The sequence below is a fragment of the Cucurbita pepo genome, chromosome 19 (assembly GCF_057944985.1).
Source record: "Cucurbita pepo subsp. pepo isolate OVF chromosome 19, ASM5794498v1, whole genome shotgun sequence".
Lineage (NCBI taxonomy): Eukaryota > Viridiplantae > Streptophyta > Magnoliopsida > Cucurbitales > Cucurbitaceae > Cucurbita > Cucurbita pepo.
The window spans coordinates 1,400,359-1,418,440 of record NC_141816.1 but is presented as its reverse complement, the minus strand read 5'-3'; the positions used below and the strand labels follow the sequence as shown (position 1 = coordinate 1,418,440).

General features: G+C 33.9%; 1 pseudogene; it reads left to right on the top strand.

Annotated features, from left to right (window-relative positions):
* Positions 1 to 6,852: 6,852 nt before the first annotated feature.
* On the top strand, positions 6,853 to 8,368 carry LOC111781128 (CBL-interacting serine/threonine-protein kinase 14 pseudogene; annotated as a pseudogene).
* The last annotated feature ends 9,714 nt before the right edge of the window (positions 8,369 to 18,082 follow it).

Genomic DNA, 18,082 nt, shown 5'->3' with positions numbered 1-18,082 from the left:
TGATTAATTAAATAATATTTTTAGGGCATTTTCCAGCGAGGATTTTGTATTTAAAAAAAATAATAAACTTTTAGGATTTATTTAAAAAAGTTGAAGGATTCTGTTTGGGAGGCTGGAAAATTCCAGACGGTAAGAAAAGTATTTATATCTCCGAATTTGACTTTATATTATATATATAATATTTGTTTTTTAATGTCAATTTTATACTAATCATAAAATGTCAATTTTCACAAATATTTATACCAAAATTATAAATACAAAATATTTATTAATTTTATATTTTATTTTTAAAAAATATTTTTAATTTTCAAAAGTTTTAATAATATCTCTAAAACTCTAAAAAAAAAAAAAAAATTAATCTCATTTTCTTACTATACAGCTAAGAATCATTAACATCTCATTTTAAAAATATTATTGAAACGACGCTATCCATTAATACCCAGGAAAATAAATATAAATTAATTAAATATTGAGAATAAAATAAAATATAAAAAGAATATTAAGATATATTCCATAACTAATATATTTGGAAAGAATAAATCACTAATTTCTGTAAATATATATATTTTAATTTTTTAAATTTAAATATATTATTAAAATTTTTAAAGGTATATTCCAATCTTAGAAGTCTTCAATGGGAGTCCACGTGGGGTCAACTCTAGCAGCCAAGTTGGTAAGTTTTATGACTTTTCTTTTTTTAAATAAATACAAAATGTATTCGAAATTACCAAATATGAATTACACATTTAAAAGAAATCATAATGAAATCGAACCAATTTCAAACCATTCAAACTAAAATAATATTTTAATATTATATCGTTTGGCGATTGAGTTATGTTTAAATTGACATTAATTTAATTTTTTTTTTAATTTTACAAATTTTATATAGTTTGACTTTGTCGTTATAAATAGATGAAGTCAAACTTATAAAATATGCAATTTATCTCTCAAATTACGAGACAATTAGGTTTTATATCTTAGAGTAAAAGGTTATTAGAGGCTCGATGTTCTATCACTATATTGCATCGAAAAAGGAAGGTATGAATTGTCATTTGTATTTAGCGAAATAGGGTCGTTCAGTTTTTATAAAATTTATTACCAAAATACCCCTAAAGAGGGAAAAGGGACAAAAAAAAAAAGGTTTTTTTTTTTTTTTTATGAGAAGAAAAATAAAAAAAAAATTTATAAGTCCCATAAAGTTTATGGATAAGCGATTGACGGGTACCGATCAAAGGAATGAATTATGTCTTTCTGCTAAATAGGTTCATGGATGTGAATGAAATATTTCTAGTTTAAGAATTACACCGTCAAATTTAAAAATCGAGAAGGTTTGAAAATTATAAGGAAATAAATATTATTACCTATTGGAGCTAAGTTGAAAATCTTGATGATCTCGTGAGTAGTTGAAATACCACCACGGTCGTTTTTTGTGATCATGTAAGTAGTTTAAATATTATTATAGGACAATTATTTTTAAAGCGTCTAGATCTAAGAGGTTTAAAAGACAGGGTAACTTTTCTAAAGATTAATGTTCTATCTTTTCCGTCAATTTAAACGTAGTTTAATGGATAAGATGTACTTTCATCTCGAGTTGAATGAAAAAAAGTTTGATTTCTAATTATTGGTTTTATCGAACTAAAATACTTTATATTTTTTTACAAGAATATTGTAACAATTAGGGTGATCATATGACCAAAGAACCCGACCAACCTATATTACTTAAACCCAAACTATAAAATGTTGGGTTAGGTTAGATTTTTTTTTTCTAGGTCAGGTTGAGAAATTAAAAATTCATATCCGTTTACGAGCTAACTTTTTTTTTAGTTGAGTCAATATGACCAAAGAACGTGACCAACCCATATTACTTAAACCCAAACTATAAAATGTTGGGTTAGGTTAGATTTTTTTTTTTCTGGGTCAGGTTGAGAAATTAAAAATTCAATTTACGAGCTAACTTTTTTTTTTTTAGTTGAGTCAATATGACTAAAGAATCCGACCAACCCATATTACTTAAACCCAAACTATAAAATGTTGGGTTAGGTTAGATTTTTTTTTTCTGGGTCGGGTTGAGAATTAAAAATTCAGATCTGTTTACGAGCTAACTTTTTTTTTAGTTGAGTCAATATGACCAAAGAACCCGACCAACCCATATTACTTAAACTCAAACTATAAAATGTTGGGTTTAGGTTAGATTTTGTTTTTTTTTGGGTCATGTTGAGAAATTAAAAATTTAGATCGGTTTACTAGCTAACTTTGTTTTTAGTTGAGTCAAATGGACCAACCAAAAAATAGAGTTACAATCTAACCCAACCATACCCTACTTTTAAGATAGGATTAATAGTCAGTAACTAATGGTTGAGTCAACTCGACCAACCAACCAAACCTGAAAATAGAGGGTTACGTTGGGTTGACTTGTTGACTCTATTCCCGTTGCCCAGATCAGCAACTCAATCAAAAATTCATAAAATAAATCATCATTTGCCACGTTGGATTTTTTTAAATATTTAACTATATTTTCTCTCTTAAGTATATAAAAAAAGAGATATTCTGTAATAGTAGTTGAGAAGAAAATGGATGCTTTATAATTTAATAATAAAATTATTAACAATAAAGTTGAATTATCGTAATTAAAATTAATTATTTTGATGTGATATCTTATCTTCTTTTTTTTAAATAATCACGTGTAATCTTTATCCACAATGGCAGTTGAGCTGATTGTTTTGGAAGTTTGTTATGTTTTTTTTTTTAATTTAATTTACAAACTTTAATGTTATGATTATTTTATGTTGACTATTTTCTAAATTATAAAAACATATTAACATTTACGCCGACATTGTTTAATTACTAATCGACCCAAAAACCTAAGCAGTTTTCTTGAGTATTAATGCGTTTGAGAGTATTTATCGAAGGCTCTCGTGCACATTAAAAAGTGATCATCACTGTATGTACGATTCTATAAGTTACGCTCTTCAGTTGGTACAACAGATGTTCGGAGGTGAATTTGACCTTTGATTGAATCTATTATCCGTGCTAGCGATCATAGAACTAATGAATGTGTCATTTCTGGTGCTCGTTCACGTTCTTAGAATGAAACTTATTGTTCGATAAAAAAAGTAGGATTGGGGAGTACGGACGATCTAAAAGATTTTTACGGAATGTCCTACTCTTGCCCGAGCTTTTCAAGCAACACTTCCCTAATTCTTCCAACAGAGAATTAATATGAACGGGACAGAGAATAATAACCTACTCAGATGTTAAATCACCAATTCACCCAAAAACTTAATGTGACAGCAAATCTGTTGGTATCAAATATTGTCTGTTTTGGCCTAACATATTGTTATCAGTCTCACGGTTTTTAAAACGTGTCTACTAAGGAGAGGTTTCCACATCTTTATAAGGAATGATTCGTCCCTTCTCCAATCGATGTGGAATCTCACATTTAAACTAACGAGTTGCGGTAAATTTAATGTCATATTAACACTCTAACACTCTTCACTTGTGGATAGGCTCGATAAGTGGAAATCAATATTAATCCGGAAGAAAATGACATTATTCGATCTCAAACTTCCAACTCTGATACGGTGTCAAATGTAACGGTTACAAAAATAAAAAAATAAAAAATTATATTAACCAACCGCTGACAAATCCGAGAATTCCGGGGAGTCACCGGAATTCTCGGGCAACCTCTCCCAAGAACACGCTTGTCCCCCTCTCATTAAGTCTAACTACCTCGTTCAGCCCACCAAAAATAAAAAACACACAGAAACATCGAAAACGAGTGGGAAGGAAAAAAATAGGGCGACGAACGGTCACGAAACCTCATGACACCGCTGTATAGTATAGATAACGCCATGGAAGAGAGGACTAACGAGCCAGGGAGCACCTTAAAGCACACAAATGATTACTACCAATCAGTGTCTAGCTTTGCTCAGGAACAGGATGAATATTTTAAAACATTTTAAAAAACCAGACCACTTTTTTTAAAATTATAAATTAGTTATTAACAACTTGATTTTTTTTTTTTTTTTAAATTAAGTTTAGAATTTAAATTTTATTAGGTAAAAAGCTTTAAAAAATATGTGAAGAAAAGTATTAATTTAAAAGGCAAAAAAAAAAAAAAAAAAAAAAAAAAAAAAAAAAAGGGCAATATGGGAAGGGCTTTCTGGGAATCAATCGTATGATATCATTGGGCCTAGTGAATTAGTGGCCCAAATTAATGGGCTGTGAACACCATCAATAATCCATGGGCTTGGGCTGTTTGTATCCATAGTGAGTTTGGGCTTTCTCTGATGAAGTTGGGCCAGATATGGGCTTGGACTTACACTTTTTCTTTTTTATTTTTCCTAAAGAAAAAAAGTGCCATATCATTAAATATGAAAATCTTTTGATAATTCAATTTTTTTAATAAGCTCAAACTATTTTTTCATTTTTTAATTTCTAAAAGATATTATATTCTCATTATGTTGAGCTATGTTTATGTTTTTTTCTTTAAACGGTCATTTGAAAATTTTGTTTACGATACGTGAGAATGGAATGTTTTAGAATAAGATGTCTCGAAATTCACAGATAATTACAGCTAGTAATGATTGACATGATCTCTTTCGAAGCCTTTTTATAGGAAAATGAGCAAATTCCGGAGTGGTGAAATGAGCATGAACAAAGCAAGTTGTTAAGTTTAATAGTATACATTGTGGAGAAATAATTTTTTTTTTTTTTTTTTTTTTTTTTTTTTTTTTTAAGAATTGGGTTGTGAAACAACCTCGGGTTGGGTACTAATCAAACCAACACGAACTTTTGGGTTGGTCTAAAAAAATTTCTCAACCCAACCCAACTTGACCCATGTACCGTTCTAATCCATATTACGTTGTGGTTTAGCCTCAACTTTAGTGAGAATAATTTTGTGAGAAAGGTACACATTGTGTGCTTAGATAATTAACCACGAACGTCACCAAAAAAGTGTGATCTAAATTACCCGTGAGACTCAATTTTAGCAAAAATGATTTTGTGGAAAGATTGCACGTTGTTGTATGCTGGGTAATTTAAGTTGCAAGGTCACCAAAATGGGTGATCCATGTCACGTTATGAGGTAAACCTATAAAAAAATTGTATGCTCTATTATCGGGTAATTAATGTTTGTTTGGGAATTTTTAATAACTCTTATATAGGTTGTATAAAGAATAAAAGTTAACAACCTGTCAACCCAACTTGAAAATAGAGAGTTGGGTCGTGAAAATTTTTGGATTGGGTTACCAATCCAACTAACTCGAACTTTTATGTTGGGTAAAAAAGATCGGTCGACTCAACCCAAACCATATACACCCATAATATCTAGCTCCAACAGGAGAGTTTTCGGGAGGGTTTTACTAAGTATAAGAGTCGGGTTAAGAGAACTAACCCTGGGATGACTCCAGTGTTTGTACGTTCTTAAAAATATATATAATTTATGGAATTTTTGTAAATATGAAATAATTTGAAAGAAAGAAATAGAGAAATTAGGAAGTGAAGTTTTCAACAAAAAGCAACGTTACGTTCCATGCCCTCTATTCCATACACAAAAAATCAAACATACCACATGGTTGGCCACAATTTTTTATGCTTATGTCACCCATGGACCCCACTCAAAAGTTTTTATATTAAATACAAATTAAAATATCAAAATTAAGAATTCCTTCACACGATCGACCACGTAAAATTATCTTTTCAAATCATATTTTAAATTTACTCTAAAGTTAAAAAGAATATTTTATAGAAAACCCTTAAAATAATAAAAATCATAAACACTCGATTAAATAAAACATATGACTTCAGACCCAAACTATAAATGTTAGATTGGGTTGGGTTAGTTTTTTTTTCTCGTTTTGGGTTGAATTTTTTGAAAATAGAAAATTTTGGTCAGTTTATATTAAAAATAAGGTTATAATCCAACCCAATTCTACCATACTTTTCAATTATGATGAAGATTAAAATATTTGACGTTTATAATTAATGTTAGTGATGTATTGTGACTCGTGAATTGTGAGATCTCACATCAGTTGGAAAGGGGAACAAAACATCCGTTATAAAGGTATAGAAATCTCTCATAACCTTGAGGGAAAACCCAAAAGGGAAAACCCAAAGAGGACAATATCTACTGGTGGTGGGATTGAGATGTTACAAATGGTATCATAGTCAGACACCGGGTAGTGTGCCAACAAGGACATTGACTCCGAACGGGGTGGATTTTGAGATCCCACATTAATTGGAGAGGAGAACAAAACATTACTTCTAAAGGTGTGGAAACCTGTCATTAGCAGACACGTTTTAAAAACCTTGAAGGGAAAGTCGAAAGGGAAAGCCCAAAAATGACTTAAAGCCCAAAAATGACTTATGCAACATGTACAGTAGAGAAGTAGGATTTACAATCTGACAACCCAACTGGGCTGGGTTGTTGTAAACAGGTGCTCGGGTCACCAATCCAACCAATCGAAATTTTTAGAGGGTCGAAACCGTCTTTTCCATCAAACCCATTTACTTCCTTAATGAATAGTCAAATATACAATCCAAAACAATTTAATTCTTTTCCCATTATGTTATACGACTTGACTTTATAACTTTCCAACCATTGCTCCTAAACTTCAAACGCGGTATCTACACACTTCAATAAATGTGCCTAACCCGAAGGTTTTAATTTAACAATCTTTTTCAATTATTTTTTTATAGCCTTTTAAATAAATAAATAAATAAATTAAATTAAATTAAATTAAATTAAATTAAATTATCATAAGATGGACCCCACCACTCCCAAAACCCCCCCTTCAAATACCAGAGTTCGATCCGGACTGGCTGTATCAATTTCCTCTTCTCTCACCGATTTCCATGGCTGAAACAAATGCCCAAAACCAAGCATTGAATTAAACTACCTTCTTCGTTTTGTACTGTCACCATGCCGGAATTCGACGGCGGCGACCCTTCACCGGAGGGGATTCTGTTCGGAAAATATGAACTCGGGAAGCTTTTAGGCCGTGGAGCCTTCGCGAAGGTCTACCATGGCAGAAACGTTCATACAGGACAAAGCGTTGCGATTAAAGCTGTTAACAAACTCAAGGTCTTAAATGGCGGTTTCACGGCGCACGTTAAGAGAGAAATTGATATCATGCGCCGCCTCCGCCATCCCAACGTCGTTCGTCTTTTCGAAGTTCTTGCAACGAAGACGAAGATTTATTTCGTAATGGAATTCGCCAAAGGCGGAGAGCTTTTCACGAAGGTTTCCAAAGGACGATTCAGTGAGAATCTCAGCCGTCGATATTTTCAGCAATTGATTACCGCCGTTGGATACTGTCATTCCAGAGGAATTTTTCATCGCGATTTGAAACCGGAAAATCTCCTTCTCGATGAAAATTTCGATCTCAGAGTTTCGGATTTCGGACTCGGTGCTTTAACGGATCAGATTCGACCCGACGGATTGCTTCATACACTCTGTGGAACTCCGGCGTACGTCGCGCCGGAGATTCTCGCGAAGAAAGGCTACGACGGCGCGAAGATCGACGTCTGGTCTTGCGGTATAATCCTCTATGTTCTTACTGCCGGATTTCTTCCGTTTAATGATTCCAATTTAATGGCGATGTATCGGAAGATTTACAGAGGCGATTTCCGGTGTCCGAAATGGACGTCGCCAGATCTCCGGCGGTTTTTATCGCGGCTTTTGGATACGAATCCGGAGACGAGGATCACCGTCGATGAGATTCATCAAGATCCGTGGTTCAGAAAGGGATTTCAAGAGGAGAAGATTCAATTCGAGGATTATTCGGTTTCAGAGCTTTACGGCGATATGAACAATGCGAAATGTTTGAATGCTTTTGATTTAATTTCGTTCTCTCTTTGCTTCGATTCAACTGGATTGATCAACGAGACGGAATTTTCGTCCGATGTTGAGAGGTTTCTCTCCGCCGAATCGCCGGAGAAGATCATAATGACGGTGGAGGAGGTTTCGAAGTCGGAAAATGCGGCGGTGGAGAAGAACGGTTGGGGAGCTAGAGTGGAAGGGCACGACGGCGGATTCGTCGCCGTTATAGAGATTTTCCGGCTGACGGAGGAATTAGTGGTGGTTGAGATCAAAAACAGAGTGAGGGAAATCGATCAAATTTGGAAAGAAAAATTAAGACCTCAACTCGATTGTTTGATCTACCAGTCGGAGTAATGGATTCCGGCTTCCGGGATTCGATCGGAATCTGATCGACGACGACGGTGCAGTCGACTGCCGGGTTTCCTGTAAACGGTTTCTTTTTTCCCGGGTTACTTTTTAATTTTTTTTTTTCCTTTAATTTCTCTTAATGGGCATTTTTGTAAATACACTAACTTTCATGCTTTATACATTTTTACTTCATATATATATATTTACAGTTTTAATATTTTTAAAATTAGAAATTTGTTTATTTTACACAACTATTTAAAATTATTTAAATAAGATTAAATTAAATATATTCATATATAATTGTATTTTAAGAAAAAAATATTAATTGTTTCAGTTCAATCTAAATTAATTTTAAAGAAATTAAAAAAATCAACCATCATAATATTTCAATAATTATTTGGATAAAATACACTTTTTAATTTCATTTATATTTGGAAGGAAATTATTTAAATAATACGGAATAATTAACCAAAAATTGATGAAAATAATAATTATGTACCCTAAGGTACATGTTTAAATAGTAATTAATTATACATTTTTAATATCAAGAATTTAATCATTATAGTTATAAAAATATGTATGTAATATTTTCTTTTAATTTAATAACCGTGGAGGTGGAGAGAATAAACCACCCTTTATAAGGGTGTGTAAACTTTCCCCTAAAAGATGACAATATCCGAATGCTTCGTTACATCGAACCATCAACTTATAGTATTATTATTATTATTTTATGCATTAAAGCATGTTCGGGTTGATAAAATACATATAAACAAAACATTACTGAAAGTATATGTTAAGTTCTCGTTCAACATTCTAGATTTTTCTACTTACCAGTAGATTTGAAATATTTTAAAATTTTTTTAAATAAATAATGCAATTTTTTAAAAACAAATGCATAGTTTAAAGATATTAAAAAAAATAATAATTTAACCTTTTAAATTTGAAGGTCAATTATAGTCTTAAATATTCTATTAATTGAGGATAATAACTTATTACATATTTATTAAACAAAATAAAAAAATAATTAAACATAATTAAAGTTTATAATGATGTAATAAAAGTGATAGAAACCTAGTTGGTTTATCTATATTAATAGCTAATAATATCCCATCTTTACTAATTAGGTAATAATTACGCATGGAAGTTGAAACCTAATCATACCACTTTTCTCCATTAACAATTTTAAAAGTTAATGGACTGTAATTTTGAAATTTTTAAACCAAAATAATTGATAATTATTTAAAATATTTAACGTGCACGTATAATATACTAGGTCCTGTAATTGCATTTTCGAACCGATTAGTGGCTCATGTGTAGAGTATAAAGTACAAATCCGAGCTGCCCATCAAGATAGTACCGTAGGAAAATAGACTATTATGATAGGTCCTGTCATTGCATTCACATGTTTTTGCATTTGTCACTTACTGAGTATTTCTTTAAATACTCAAGCCACGTGTTACTCTTATTTTAAGTTAAGGCAAGACATTCATGTACAGCTGACGACGAGAACATGACACATGCATAGGATAGTCGCATTTATTTTTTAGACTGAGACTAGAATATAATGTTTGTCTTTTGTTATGTCGTTTCAAATATGTTCTCAAAACCCGTAACTCCATGATTGTGTTTTAAATGAAGTATTTCTGCATTCAATTGATGGGTAGACATTGACAATCTTAAATTAAGTAGAAAATTTCGGATCGTTATATAATATTTTTTTATTTTAAGAAAAAACGACAAAATTAAAAATTAGAATACCAAACTAGAAGGATCATTTAGGGGCTTAGTTTTTAAAATTATAAAATAAAATGAAATTAATAAACAATTTAGGAATGTTCTAGACCAAACTTGATGACGTAGTCCATTACTTTTAAGTACTAATTCACATTGCAATTTACACGTCGGATTTGGAAATCGAATTTGTTTGTATTATTTAAGAAATTATTTAAAATATAAATTTAAAATTCATTTGGATTTTTACCTAAAAGACAAAGCCATGCACTTAAAATATGAACGTTGAATGGCCCACCGGAAACCTGTTCTATGGGTTAATATAATTTAAATTTAAAAGTGAAATAATCATTACTTAATTAATTAAGTAATATTTAAAATGTCGTATTTAAACAAACTTTGTCTTATTATTATTCTTAGCATGCTTGGAATTGTGTTTTATTAATCATGATTAATCTATTTTTGTGTTTCATATCCATCGAGATACTTCCCCATTAGGATTAGTATGGATGTATATCTTACAACATATATGTGGGCCTTTTCCTCCGTAGTGTCTAGTAGTCTACTAACAAGTGCTAGCCCGACAAGTTAGACCTAGGGGTTCATATACGATCCCAACTGGTGGGTCTATGTGCGCATGTGTGGGCCGTGTATAGGAAAGTACTACACATACAACCTTACCTTGACTAGAAAGTAGACTAATGTCATGCCATGAAATATTTTGATGAAAGGATAAGTTCCACAATGATTGCTTGTGTATACATTTTATGATCCCAAAAGTGGAGTTACTTACTAAGTATTTCTTAAAATATCCAAACCACGTGTTACTTTTAATTTTCAAGTAAATGTAAGAAATCTAATGTAAGGATGACCACGCGCTCTTATTATGATTATCGATCTTCTGACTTTCCATTTTTCTTGCTTTTCAATTTAGTTCTGAAGAAAGATGAAACTGGACTTAAATGATGACACATGTGTCGGGAGTATGCGTGGTGTCATAACCATTATATGAAGAGAGTAGGTTGTAACTCTTACGTTGAGACAAACAAAGCAATGACTCTCAAGTGGCGCTCATCCAATCACACGAGGGTCAAGACAGATGAGTGTCATAATGAGAGCGAGGAGGACTGTGCATCATCTAACACACCATATAATATGTGCATTGAAGAGAAGACGAGGCATGAGCAAGAGAGAGCAACGAGTAGGCAAGAGTGTCAAAGATAAGCTTGTTGAAGGGTAGGGTTTCAAGCCTTAACCTAAAAAATTGGGATTCCTGAGGAAATTTGGATATGTGGTTCTGGAGTCAAGTTCGTCCATATGAAATATGAGAACTCACCAAATTTGGTATCAATTGAACCCCGGACGGGCACTCCATGACACTGTATGTCCGTTCTCCAAAATCATTTCTACACCCGCCATTGAAAATGCCTCAACGAGGAGGCATGGTGTCAACTCTCCACCACCGTTGAGTCATTGAGGCTTAAGCGAGCTATCCTATGGCACATACGTGTGTCACAGTGAGGGCGAGCGGCGAGACTAGTGTCTCAGATGAGTTCCTTTAAATTGAGTTTTTCAAGGACTGTGTCAAATGGCATAGGTGTGATGATATTGCACCCCAACTCTTGTGTTAGAGGTTGGATCTACACGCGCTATCCGTACGGAATCCATAAATGATATGATATGCACATGAGAGGGTCCAATGCCTTGATAAAACTCAGATGGATGAATGGATGCTCAGGATGTCCTGATATTATGAACATCAAGTGGGACCGTTCTCGATGGCACGACTAAGTAAGTTATGATGGCCGATGACACCCCATGACTTGGGATGATGTTAAGGCATATGAGCCATGTTAATCGGAAACCGAAATGACATTGAGATGCAACGTTACATTGAGAGACCTTGGTCTCAAGTAGAGGCAAGATTGACTCATATGACTTGGCCGAGTGTAGAAGCAAGTCAGTTGAGTCGCAAATGATTGAAAATATAGGTGTGCATGTGCGGCCAAACAAGTTTGGTTTTCACACGAGTTATGTTTGGTGAACGAAGACAAATCTTGCCTAAAGTCTAAACAAGCCACAAAGTTGGACAAAAAATGAGTATGTGGCTTGAGTTTTCCTGAAGGCTAGTTGTGAGCATGTCAAAATTATGACACCACACGGTTGAAAAAGTACGACCATGACACACGACATATAAAGGGCCAATGGTTAGTTCTTATCCCATTTTCTATTAACATTCCAATCCAGGAGCCTTGGGACTCACTCTCTCGAGGTGCTTTTAGTCCTCTCCTTTTTTAATTGGACTTATTCTCACCCTCGATACATGAATCAATAAATTTCACTCGAGTTCGATCATGTACTATTTACATCAAAACCCTAGAAAAATTAGAGTTCTAGTGGAACAGAACAAATGATGTCGAATCAAGAACATCTTCATTCCTATCTGATATAAAATGGTGGGTGTAAGAATCCACAGTAGATCATGCGTTCAAGTCGCACGTTGATTTCTATCACATCGTTTTAAACGAAGTTTTACCATAACCTCTAATTTCGTGCAACTGGTATGTAATTGATTCCTTTATGGAATCATGTACAACAATGATTGCGTGTGAGATTGACTCATTAACCTGTAAGATGGTGATTGTTGTCTTATACACTAAACTAATTTTTAATAGACTAAATGTGTAACAACTCAAGCTCACCACTAGTATATATTCTCTTCTTTGGACTTTCCCGGGCTTCCACTCAAGGTTTTTAAAATGCACCTGCTAGGGAAAGGTTTCCACACTCTTACAAAAGATGCTTCGTTCTTCTCCCCAACCGATATGAAATCTCATAATCCATCACCTTTCGGGGCTTAACGTCCTCGTTGACATTCATTCCTCTCTCCAATCTATGTGGGATCTCACAAAACCTATTGTCCTCTCTGGGCTTTTCCTTTCAGGCTTGTTTCCACACCATCTCCTCCCCAATCGATGTGAGATCTCATAATTCACTCCCCGTTAGGGCTTAGCATCCTCCCTGACATTCATTCCTCTCTCCAATCGATGTGGGATCTCACAAAACCTATTGTCCTCTGTGGGCTCTCCAATCGATGTGGGATCTCACAAAACCTATTGTCCTCTGTGGGCTTTCCCTTTCAGGCTTCCACTCAAGGTTTTTAAAACTCGTATGCTAGGGAGAGGTTTCCACACCATTATAAAGGATGATTCGTTCCTCCCCAACCGATGTGAAATCTCATAATCCACCCCCCTTCAGGGCTCAACGTCCTCTCTAACATTCGTTCCTCTCTCCAATCGATGTGGGATCTCATAAAACCTAAGCATGCTGAGACTCAAAATAAACAATATCATACCATTATTCTGAATGATATGGTGTTATAATTACAATCTCATCAAAGACATCAACGATACAAACTACATCACAAAAGTCTTATTACTTTTTCATAAAGAATATAACATTTCTAGAGGATTCCATCCACAACACATTCATAATAAGAATGAACTACAAGGGCTCAATCCAAAAAGAAACTTGAATGGATAGAATTGTAAGAATGATAGTGGAGAATCAATAAACTTATGGTGGAGTTTATTTGGAGGCACTTTGAGGAAGATGATGAACCACATGGAAAGTGATAATGGGATTGAGAATAAGATCACCTTTAGCTTTCACTCTTTTATGTGTTCTTTTTGGCAATTCTTGTCAACCACACACACACATAAATATATTGAACATATGCCCCGAAGAACAACCTCTCCTATTCAATTGGAACTGTTTCATTATTCAACCCTATCTCTTGTTTTTATTTTAGATATATATGTCATTGTTACATCTAAAGATGTGGATATGAACTCGAGTTGATTTTAGATCTATATTAAGGAAAATACTCGCTTGTTGTCTTAGCATATAACGAACTCTTGAATAATCTCTAACTTTAATAACAAACACGTAATCAATTAGATACGTCGTTTGTGGATTACAGGTAGAGAGTGAGACTTGACTTGTAGTGCTTTGATTGCATTAAGTTATGGGTAAATGTCGTTGTAATGGAAGAAGATTTGAAGGTCGGTTTTTCTTAGCCATAAAAGTAGGGGTATTAAAAAAACGATGACTTGAAAAATTCGATCAACCCAACCTAACCTATATAGTTTGGGTTTAGTTCTGAATTTACTTTGATTGGGTTGGGTTCAGACAAACGAAAACTTAATGGGTTGAGTTGGTTCATGGATTCCTCTCAGATTAGATTGGGTTGAACCAAACTGACTCGAATTTATTTTTACACTTAACTTTTCAAAATATATATTCAAATTGGGTTATAAATCTTAATGAATTGTTTTAAAATAAATAAATAGATGTATTACGAACTAACGATGAGATCTCACATCGATTGGAGAGAGAAATGAGTGTCAGCAAGGAAACTGCCCCCGAAAGGGATGAATTGTGAAATCCCACAATGGTAGAAGAAGGGAACAATATCTGTTAGCGGTGTGCTTGAGCTGTTACACTAACATTTTACTTTTATTAGAAACAAAAATTTAAATAAACAATCCGTCCAACCTGAACTAACCTAACTCAACCAAAAAAAAATTAATAGTTTGATCGATTAGAGTTCATTAATCAATAAGGATTGTTTGGACTGAAAAATTTTACAACCTAAACAATCGAGCTAAATCTAAAAAACGTCTCAACCCGACTCAACCCATCCCATAAATACCTCTACAATAAAAGCATCACACCACAACTTAGACTCGTCTCTATTTTGATGGAGAAAAGTAGATTATTGGAGAGTATGGAGTGTATTTGGGACCCAAAATTGAAAATGAAAGATCAATCATGCCCAAATTTAAATACTATATGATATAATCATTAATTTTTGGAAAAAAATGTTACCCACAAATTAATAATTGGAAAAAATGAATTTTCAAATAGATTAATAAATATGAACTTATAAACGTGTCCACAAATAAATTATGGAAGAGATGCATTATTTTAGGGATGTTGAGTGAAGATGATAGTGCATTGAGACACAAGATGCGTACAAGAGGTGTAACATGGATACACATAATTAGGTCTAGACATGCACTCTTCATCTATATGATATGTCCTTATCTCCTTTCTTTGTGGTATCCAAAGTTCATGGAATTTAATATTGTTTGTTGGGGATAAGTGTTACGTTAATTTAATTATTAATTTGAGCTTAACTAAATTGGTTATTGTATATATTCTCGATCAAAAGGGTCGAGAGTTCGAAACGTGGACGCGTTTTAAAAAGGGTGTGCAGATCTCTCGCTAGTAGACACGTTTTAAAAAACTTGAGCGAAAACCAAAAAGAAAAAACTTAAATAGGACAATATCTGCTAGCAGTGAGCTTGAGCTGTTACATTTATATCATTGTATAACTTGTGTATCATGTCATAACATATATTATAGCATAAACATAACATACGTTAAACGATCATAAAACATGACAAGTGCTCAATAAGTCATATAATCAAACCAAAAGCAAACTCACTTACTTGGGTAGCTATGCCGACGTCACTCCCTTGTTGAGCTTAGCGAATTCAACTAAGGAGTCCCCCAATCATAATTGGAATTCTATTATGAAATTGGCTAACCTCAGACCCATTTGATAGTGTAAAAAATGACTCCCAAAGAATTGAAAATCATAGAAAACGGTCGGAATGTATCCGCCTCGAAAGGGTCCGAAAATATCAAATCCAAGTCTGATCAGTCGAGAGGTCGAGTTGGAGCCATAAGAACATGGATTCTTCGATTGACTCCGAATCACTAAAGTTAGATGAAACGAAGTTGAAAAATTAGGTGTATTCACATTTAGCATGTTTACATTCAAAGCTGTAATAATATGGTAACGGTAGCCAATTGAATCTAAGAATCCTCGTAAGCGACTTGATATACAAACTCTTAGTTCAAAAATGCTAAAACTCCGAAATTAATTAAATTTCATTCCAAATAGATTGCAGTTCTTTGGAATTTGACCTAACACCTTATCGAAAAATAAAAATTTTAGATCTAAATATGAAATAACCTCAAAACATGGAAACATTATAAGGGAAAGTACAATCCGGATAACCTTGCTGATTAAATATGTCAAGGCAAGAACACTAGTTTGAAATTCAAATCATTTCACGAGCAAGATTGATCATGTCATGATTGAATGGTTCTAAATATGCAAACTAAACAACATAAAATTGCACAAAAAAAAAAAAAAAAAAAAAAAAAATTGACTTCACCGTAACTTGACTTTATCTTATAGTAATTTTAGGGTTTAGGGTATGACCGAGATGTTTTGGTTCATATCAAATCTTTTAATTCCAACCCGACTAAATTTCCATCTATACTTCAGGGTCAAGGTGATGTAGGTTGCCAAACTTACTGTTTATTTATAGGTTAAGCTTACTCGTGAAGAAAACTTAAGAGTTAAGTAATTTGAAAAGTGGAACGCAACTATATTCTTACGTGTAGTTTCTAAGACAAAATCTTATTGTGAGATCTCATGTCGATTGGAGAGGAGAACGAAACACTTTTTTATAAAAGTGTGGAAACCTCTCCCTAGAAGACGCGTTTTAAAAACCTTGAGGGGGAATTTGGAAGGGAAAACCCAAAGAGAACAATATTGGCTAGCGGTGGACTTGAGCTATTACGTCTACTCCTTGCATGTTCTTTTTTTTGTTCTTCGTGTTCTTCATCCAGATCGAGTGGGTGAGTTGTGCAATCTGAACAAATAAGTCGTCTATCTCGTTGGTTTGATTCGAATGTCTACTCGAAAATTAAGTAGGATGGAATAAAAGTATGGTTTCACATTTTCCCATTTTTGTTCTATGGAAAATTGTGGGTTCACACAATGTTGAACTCACATTGGGGAAAATATATGGTCCACAAGAATTTATAGAATAAAGTTCTTAATTTTCTTTTTCATATTCTTTTCATCTTTTTCAAATGTCCCAAACATTTCACCATCGTATCAATTTTTGTTTTTTTCGTTATAACATAATAATAGTGAGAATTTTATTTTATTTTCTAGTTAAAGGATGACAACAAAAAGAGGAAATTTTATTTTATGACAAGGATGACAACACTGTAGGAAGTTCAGGCCTAGTCTCTACTACTATCTGAGTATCTGGAGTTACTCGAAGTTCCGAGTGGTACTTTAGCTGCTCAAGGACCTACTTTGGATACGGATGGGGTAGTTCACCCACTTCTGGTGTCGTAGGTCTTCTGGGAAAAAATTTTCATCTCTCGGATGAACTACTTTTTGGTTCTTAGACTTAGATAGCTTGCTCTGCTTAAGTGTGTAACCAGTGTTCTGGGTCGAGAGGCTACTCGTTAAACTCTCTCTGGTGGGGACAACATGATGTGTGCTAACCTACTCTAATCATCTGTGGTAGGTATCTGGCGAACACTGCCCATAGAACCATCCAGTCACCCAGGGTTGGGGGTGCGACCCCTGATACGTGCCAACTCCATTGGTTACCTGTATGGTCAACACTTTCCTACAGGACGGATCCTTTATGCAGGGTAACCACGGACTACCCGCATGATCAACATCCAACCACAGGACTAATCCACTGTGCATGGTAATCTAATCAACCTTACACCTAGCTCAACAGTACTATACTAGAGTGGAACGAAAAATAGAAGCTACTCACACACTATAATGGCTGCTATCAGCGTAAGAGACTACCTTTGTCATTTTCGGATGTTGGGGAGGTTTATTAGATTCTTAAAAGCATTTAGGCAATTTAAATCTCATCTCTCGTTTCCAAAACATTCGGTGTTAGCTCTTTGACCTAAACCAATCTTTGAGTACACACAGGTCTAAACCTTTGATAGCTCACAAATCTGGGGTACATGGTCTACTAGAAACGTATTGGCATAGGTCAAGATGGAAAACCACACTAACTGTAGCACCCTAAATCTTAAATGAGTTCTCACATGCATGCTTTTCTAGGGAGGTATTTTTATCGAACACATATGCACGTAATCCATAATTTAAATTTCAACTTAGTCATATTCTCGGAATTGAGGAGGTCTATTGGATTCCTAAGGTGGCTAGGAGCTAAACGCAGACTTCTAACCCGGCTGCTCTTTTTTTACTCCTCAAGTCTTTCTTAGTCTAGGAGCACTAGGATTTAAATCCGATCCTAAGGTGCTCAGTTTAAT